This window comes from Ananas comosus, linkage group 18 (genome assembly GCF_001540865.1).
Source record: "Ananas comosus cultivar F153 linkage group 18, ASM154086v1, whole genome shotgun sequence".
NCBI lineage: Eukaryota > Viridiplantae > Streptophyta > Magnoliopsida > Poales > Bromeliaceae > Ananas > Ananas comosus.
Genome location: NC_033638.1, coordinates 6438274 through 6446030, shown reverse-complemented (window position 1 = coordinate 6446030; position 7757 = coordinate 6438274). Strand labels below are relative to the sequence as shown.

General features: G+C 35.0%; 1 long non-coding RNA gene across 1 annotated transcript; it reads left to right on the top strand.

Moving 5' to 3' along the window:
• On the top strand, positions 1010-4484 carry LOC109724331. The gene is made up of 2 exons (XR_002219892.1): positions 1010-2843; positions 3750-4484. It is a non-coding gene; the product is annotated as an uncharacterized LOC109724331 (long non-coding RNA).

The following is a 7757-nucleotide window of genomic DNA, read 5'->3' as shown; positions in this document are numbered from 1 at the left end:
TTGGTCTCCAATCTATTTTTTTTGGCAATCAAGTTTCTAATCTCTTGATTTCATTACAATTAAGTCCCAGCAGTTAGACATGTATTAAAATTAACGAAAAGTTCTACGTCAGCAACATGTCAGCATTATGGAGGCACCGTGTCAGTGCCGCTGAGGCGCCGTGTCAGTACCAACTAATCATACAATTTAAATTTAAATTTTATTTTATAAATTTAAATTATGTTTTGAAATAAATTATAAATTCAAATCAAGATTTTAAATTTAAGATTTAAATTTTAAATTTTAAATTCAAATTTACATTTTGAATTCTAAATTCTAATTTAATTTCAAACTTTGATTTGAAATTTCAAATTCAAAATGTGAATTTGAATTTAAATTTGAATCCAAAATCAAAATTTAAATTTAAAATTTAAAATTAAATGCAAAATGGGAATTTGAATTCAAATTTAAATTTTAAATCAAAATTTTGAATATGATTTTAAATTTAAATTTTGATTTTGGATTCAAATTTAAATTCAAATTCACATTTTGAATTTGAAATTTCAAATTCAAAATGTGAATTTGAATTTAAATTTGAATCCAAAATCAAAATTTAAATTTAAAATTTAAAATTTTTATTTTTGGGGACTGAAGTGAAAATCATGCAAAGTTTAGGGACCGAAATTGACATGCAAAAGGAAGCAAAATAGGCACTGACGTAGCGATTCCGTTAATTTTAACAACTTTTTTAATCGCTGGGATGTAATTGCAATAAAATTAAGAAATTAGGAACTCAATTGCCAAAAAAAAAGATTGGGAACCTAAGTGAAAAATAATGCAAAGGTTGAGAACCAATGATGTAATTAACAATCTTACACTATTCTATTTGACAGAACAACGGAGCCACGTGGTGAGCTCAGAGAAGCCGAATCCACGTGGCAACGGCTGGGGAGGTGCGACTCCCAACCCAAAAAAAAAAAATTAAAGAAAAAAAAAAATTGAAACCCCCTCCCTTCTCTCTCTCTCTCTCTCTCTCTCTCTCTCTCAACCGATATCTCTCTCCCGACTGCCAACCTGAGAAAAAAAAAATGAAGGCAAAAAAAAAATTGAAACCCCCTCCACTCTCTCTCTCCCTCAACCTGTCTACAGCTGTAAAACACCCTTCCCTCTCTCTCTCTCTCTCTCTCTCTCTCTCTCAACCCATTTCTGTTCCCTCTCTCTCTCTCCCTGAACCATCTCTGTTTAGCCCTATCTGTCTCTAACAGCCGATCTCTCTCTCCGATGCTCTCTCTCTCTCTTTCTCTCTCTACGCGACGCTCTCGCTCCACGCCGCTCTCTCTCTCGCTCTCTCGCGCCGTCTCTTCTCTCCTCGGCGGCTCGGCGTTACCCTCGCCAATGCTCCCTACCTATTATCGGGTTCGGCGGCTCGGCGTAACCCTCCTCACTGCTCCCTGCTTATTATCGGGTTCGGCGGCTATACCTACTTTGGCTTCTACAGGTGACCCCTATCCCTATAATCTGGCCTCTACAGGTAATCCCTACAGGTAATCCTCTCTCATCTCCTCTCTCATCAGATCTCCTAAGATTTTACTTCGCATCTCTTTATTCCCTATTGCCAGAAGCTTTCTTTTAAAAAATAATTCTAAAGATATTCTGAGATCTTTAGAATAAATGAGAAGATATCCTGAAATCTATTCTGTCATCATCATGTCTGCTTTTGTATTTGCAAAAAATCATTGTTCCAGCTTCGTAGAAAAAATATCCTGAAGATATCCTGTGATTCTGAGCCTATAAATAGCATGTACTATTTGCTCCAAAAAAACAGCTGTACGAACCTCTCTGTTTCTCTACAGTGTAAGGTGAGCAATTTGATTGGTTGCAACCCCTCTGCCTGTGCCTATATAGTGGCTTCTTATATTTGGGCAACCTATACACTAGCTGGTGTTTGCTCATGAAAATTGGAAATGCTGCTTGGGTATTCCATGCAAAGGCAACCATCTGCTACAGATTGGACGGCCTTTCTATGCGAACCCATCTACTACTACCTATTGCCTGGCACTGCTGTATTGGGGGCTTTCTTATGTCTTGGTTCCTGCTGTCCCTGTTTTCTACTCTCCATACTCTTGATTTGTTCGCCTTTTCTTCTAATTCGTTTGGGTTTTTTTTTTGGGGAGGCAAAGATGACGACTGTAACACAAATCTTCCTGTGCGAGCCCATCTACTACTACCTATTGCCTCGCACTGCTATATTGGTGTTTTCTTGTGTCTTGGTTTCTTGTGTTCCTGTTTTCTACTGTCCATGCTCTTGATTTGTTAGCTTTTTCTTCTAATCCCTTTGGTTTATTTTTTTTCTTTTTTTTTGGGAGGCATAGATGACGACTGTAACACAAAAAAAAAAAGAACTGAACTTTCTTTACACTTTGGGATTGGCTGCTGTGCATAGATGACGACTGTAACACAAAAAAAAAAGAACTGAACTTTCTTTACACTTTGGGATTGGCTGCTGTGCATAGATGACGACTGTAACACAAAAAAAAAAAAGAACTGAACTTTTTTTACACTGTGGGACTGGCTGCTGTTTCTGGCTGCTGTGCATAGATGACGACTGTAACACAAAAAAAAAAAAGAACTGAACTTTTTTTACACTGGGACTGGCTGCTGTTTCGGGAGATATATTTTTTACTGTGGAACCATCTAACAGCGATTGGACGGCCTATCACAGGGAAGCCATCTAATACTGTTTATTGACTGATGTTACTATATTGGGCTCTGCCCCCCCTGTTTTTCTGACCCCGTGTTCTCTCCCAGCATGAAGTTCGGCCAAGATTTGCCTGTGCAACCGACGACGGGAATGCTTTTGCTCGGTTCCATTTCTCACACTTTACATGAACATACCTGTTTTATTTGATTGGTTGCGTGTTCCAACTACTTCCTTTATGTTCGTGCTCATTTATAGTCTGTTTTATTCTTTTGTTCTTCTTTCTAACCTGTGTTTCTTACTTCTCTGTTTTCTTCTCTTTGCTTTATTATTTTGCTTTCAATACTCTTCTTCTTGATTTCCTTGGTTTCCTTTTTTGTGCTGATCCTGATTTGTTGGTTCTTTCTTTTTTTTATTTTCTTTACGAGGCAATGATGACTATCTCTTACATTTACACCTTGCGGCTATCTTACTCCCTGCCATGCCTTTCCAAAAAAAAAGGAAGCGTGTAGTGGTTTGGCGCATTAGAAAGCAACTGTTTACACTATGCAGTATGGCTTTCCCATGCGCAACCATCCATCAATATACATGGTGTGATTTCGAGGGTGTAATTGGTATTAATTGGTCGGCTGTTCACTCTAGGTTGGATGGCCTACTTAAAGGCAACCACCTACTAATGCAGCTCCTGTTGTTGCTTACTACCGTGGGCTTCGTTAGATTCTGCCACCTGCTGTAAACTTATGCTGCAAAAAAAAAAGAGATGCCACGCCCTTGCTTTTAAACCTGAGCCTCAGCGATTTCCCTTCTTCTATATTGTCTTTCCAGATTGTCTGTGTACTGACCTTGCATGTTTTTTAGCCTATTTTGTTTTGCTTTACATATTTGTCTTCACTTGCTGTGGTGTTCTTTACTCTAATTGATGTTGCTGCTTTACTTCTTCTCTTGATCTGGTTCCATTGTTAGTTGTATGTTTCTTCTTTCTTTTTTTCCTTCTTCCTCCACCTCCCACCTTACTTCTCGGCAGTGTCTTACTTACATCTCCACCATTCTATGTTTTACAACTTCCTTGCAGTCTGAACCATGGCAGCTATCCACTTTTCTTACGTTAGGATGCTTGGCGAGGTTTACGATCAACTCAGCCTCGGCGTGCCTCAGATTGTAGTGACCCCTGATACCGAAGGCAAGTTCGTTGGATACATAGACCTCCAAATTCCGCACAGTGGCACTGTCATTCAAACTGTGCGTTGTTCGAGTTCCCCGCTCCCAACTGCTACTGCCGCTGAACAGGAGACTGCACGTCTTGCTATGAAGCGGCTTAAGGAAGAATGCGACTTTCAATACATGGATATGAATTATGACGACTCCCTTTTATACAAGAACTTATATGAGCACCAAACAACCAACTGTGCTGTTACCTACTGTTCTTTCATTCTTTACTTCTTTTTTTTTCTCTCTTGCCTTTTCCCTTTACTGTTATTTGCCTCTCTTTTTTTTTTTTTACGGTTTTGAAAGGTGTGCCGACTGTACTCTTTTCCGTACTACTGTTGAGAATTTACTTCTTTTTGTTCTCTATTTCTTTTCCCGTTCGTGAAGTGTGAGAAATGCGGCGAAGTGAAGTGTGAGAAATGCGGCGAAGCTTCATTTGCCTCTCTTTTTTTTCACGGTTACTGTTGAGAATTTACTTCTTTTTGTTCTCTATTTCTTTTCCCGTTCGTGAAGTGTGAGAAATGCGGCGAAGTGAAGTGTGAGAAATGCGGCGAAGCTTCATTTGCCTCTCTTTTTTTTCACGGTTACTGTTGAGAATTTACTTCTTTTTGTTCTCTATTTCTTTTCCCGTTCGTGAAGTGTGAGAAATGCGGCGAAGTGAAGTGTGAGAAATGCGGCGAAGCTTCATTTGCCTCTCTTTTTTTTCACGGTTACTGTTGAGAATTTACTTCTTTTTGTTCTCTATTTCTTTTTCCGTTCGTGAAGTGTGAGAAATGCGGCCAAGCTTCCGCACCTGGGGCGGAAGATCTCGACTCCGACTGCATGCTGGGATGAAACAAACCACTTTGCTTTTTTTCTCTTCTCTCTCAATCTTTGATTTCTAACTTTTTCTTCTTTTTTTTTTACCATTTCTGCCCCCTGCAGTGAGTCTCTTAAAGTTTTACATGGTTGCGCCTCACTACAGCAGCCAAGAATAATATCATCAATGGACATGAAGTGCAAAAAAAAAATAATTAACACTACCCTCTATTTTAATGCAACACTATTTCTTTTTTTTATATATATATATTTGTTCCAACGTTTTTTCTTGGTATATATATTTTTTTCATAATAATTCACCAATTGTTCCTTTGTTTTATTATTATTTGTGCAAATTATTTATCGTGCAAATAAGTAGGCTCCTAACAGATCACTCTAACTTCTATTTCCTCCCTATTTTTCCTTTTTTNTAATTTTATTCTAAAAGTTTTAAAGTATTTTTATATTATTAAATTTAATCAAATATGATTATATCCGCCGCATCGTGCGGGTTCCTACACTAGTTATTATTATAATTAATATGAAGCATGTTTGGCCCAATAATGCGGGCTAGGCCGAAAAGGGTTCATATTATTATTTGCATGGAATGTAAACTGTGAAGTATATATATCTTTGTTCGTTTTGGAGCAAAATGTATGTACATCGGTTTTTTTTTTAGAGAAAAAATGTATGTACATCGTTGGTCCCCAACCTTTGCACTGCTTTTCAATTTGGTCTCCAATCTATTTTTTTTGGCAATCAAGTTTCTAATCTCTTGATTTCATTACAATTAAGTCCCAGCAGTTAGACATGTATTAAAATTAACGAAAAGTTCTACGTCAGCAACATGTCAGCGTTATGGAGGCACTGTGTCAGTGCCGCTGAGGCGCTGTGTCAGTACCAACTAATCATACAATTTAAATTTAAATTTTATTTTATAAATTTAAATTATGTTTTGAAATAAACTATAAATTCAAATCAAGATTTTAAATTTAAGATTTAAATTTTAAATTTTAAATTTGATTCTGGATTCAAATATAAATTCTAATTCTAATTCTAATTTTGTATTTAATTTTAAATTCAAATTCATATTTTAAATTTTAATTCTAATTTAATTTCAAACTTTGATTTGGAATTTCAAATTTAAAATGCCAATTTGAATTTGCAGTTTAAATTCAAATCTAGAATTAAAATCAAATCTTAAATTCAAATGTAAAATTTTGAATTCAAATTTAAATTTTAAATCAAAATTTTGAATATGATTTTAAATTTAAATTTAGGCTTTAAATTTAAATTTAGATTTTAAATTTAAATGTTATTTTCAAAATTTTCATTTTAAATGCAAATTGAAATATCAATATCAAAATCAAAATTTTAAGTTTGAATTGAAAATTTAGATTTAATTTAAAATTTGAATTTTAATTCAGCTTTAAATCAAAATTGTAGGTTTAAATTCAAATTCAAAATTCTAATTTCGAGTTAGTTTAAAATTTTAATTTTAATTTTAATATTAATTTTGAATTTAAATTTAAAATTTAAAATTTTTATTTTTGGGGACTCAAGTGAAAATCATGCAAAGTTTAGGGACTGAAATTGACATGCAAAAGGAAGCCAAATAGGCACTGACGCAGCGATTCCGTTAATTTTAACAACTTTTTTAATCGCTGGGATGTAATTGCAATAAATTAAGAAATTAGGAACTCAATTGCCAAAAAAAAAGATTGGGAACCCAAGTGAAAAATAATGCAAAGGTTAAGAACCAATGATATAATTAACAATATAAAAAAAATATGAGCAATGCTATCCACAATATAGGATAATCCATATACCTTAGCCTTCCTGTGGTCTACAATACCTCAGTTCTCTTATCAATTTATTTTTCTTTTACTAAACCCTTTAAAAAACAAATTTCTTAATCATAAAATTTTTTTGAGAAAATTCTTAATCATAAAATTCAAGAATGTAAAATATACGACTCTGCAAGTGGTATAGAAGTAGTATTTTCTCAAAAATTACATAGAAAGTCTTATGCCAATTAGTAGGTATAATGCTATAATCTCATATACTTTTTTAGTATAGGATTTTTATCTATATATTCTTTTCTCTCTCTCTCTCTCTCTCTCTCTCTCGAATGAATATGTTTTCTCCAAGGATTTAAGTGCTGTGGCACGGGATCGTGCCGAAAACTTACCGGCACGGTACAGTACGGTGCGTGCCAAGCCGTGCCGATATGTGCTGGTAAAAAAAAATCTTATATGCCAACACATAATAGCATGAAATATTTATTTTTCTTTAGCAATAAACTATTTTAACTATTTATCATGTCTTTTTATCACATCTTTTAAACTTTATAGAAAAAATTATTTACTAATTTAAAGAATAGGAGTTTTTAGCTGTGTCCTCGGTACGGGGTCTGTATCGTGTCGGTATCTTGTTGGCACGGTACGGCACGGTGAATACGGCATGTGCCGACGGGCACTTAAAACTTTAGTTTTCTCTCTCTCTCTCTCACACATGGATAAATACACTTTTACATTACTCACTAACATAAGAATGTACTTAATTACATCTTTCCGTTTTCTCTACTTACAGAAAATTTTCACTTCTCGATCCCTCTCCCTCATGCACTAAAGTCTCTCCCTCTCTCTTTCTCCACATAAATTTTTGGCTCTTGCTTTTTTTCTCTCTCTACTTGGTAATTCTAATGGCAATATTTACTTCTTTTTTTTCTACTCTTATTGTTTTTTTCACATCTTTGTATATTTCTTAGAGTGAAAATATTGTGAAAATTGACAATGAACCCATCGTCGACAGGAATGGCGATGACGGTGACGTGTGGTACAGAAGGGACGATGTGGCGGCGGCACGTGGTGGAGAGATTGCTCNAGGAGAGGCGACGAGAACCCAAAAAAAAAAAAAAAAAAAAGGAGAGAGAGAGAGAGAGAGAGAGAGAGGAAAAAAATCTAATCGAGAAAAAGAGAGTAAGGGGAAAGAAAAGGGAAAATTTTAAATATCATTTCTATGATTTGATATTTTTTTACTTTAATAGCATATGCTTTAAAGTGTATTAAATTAG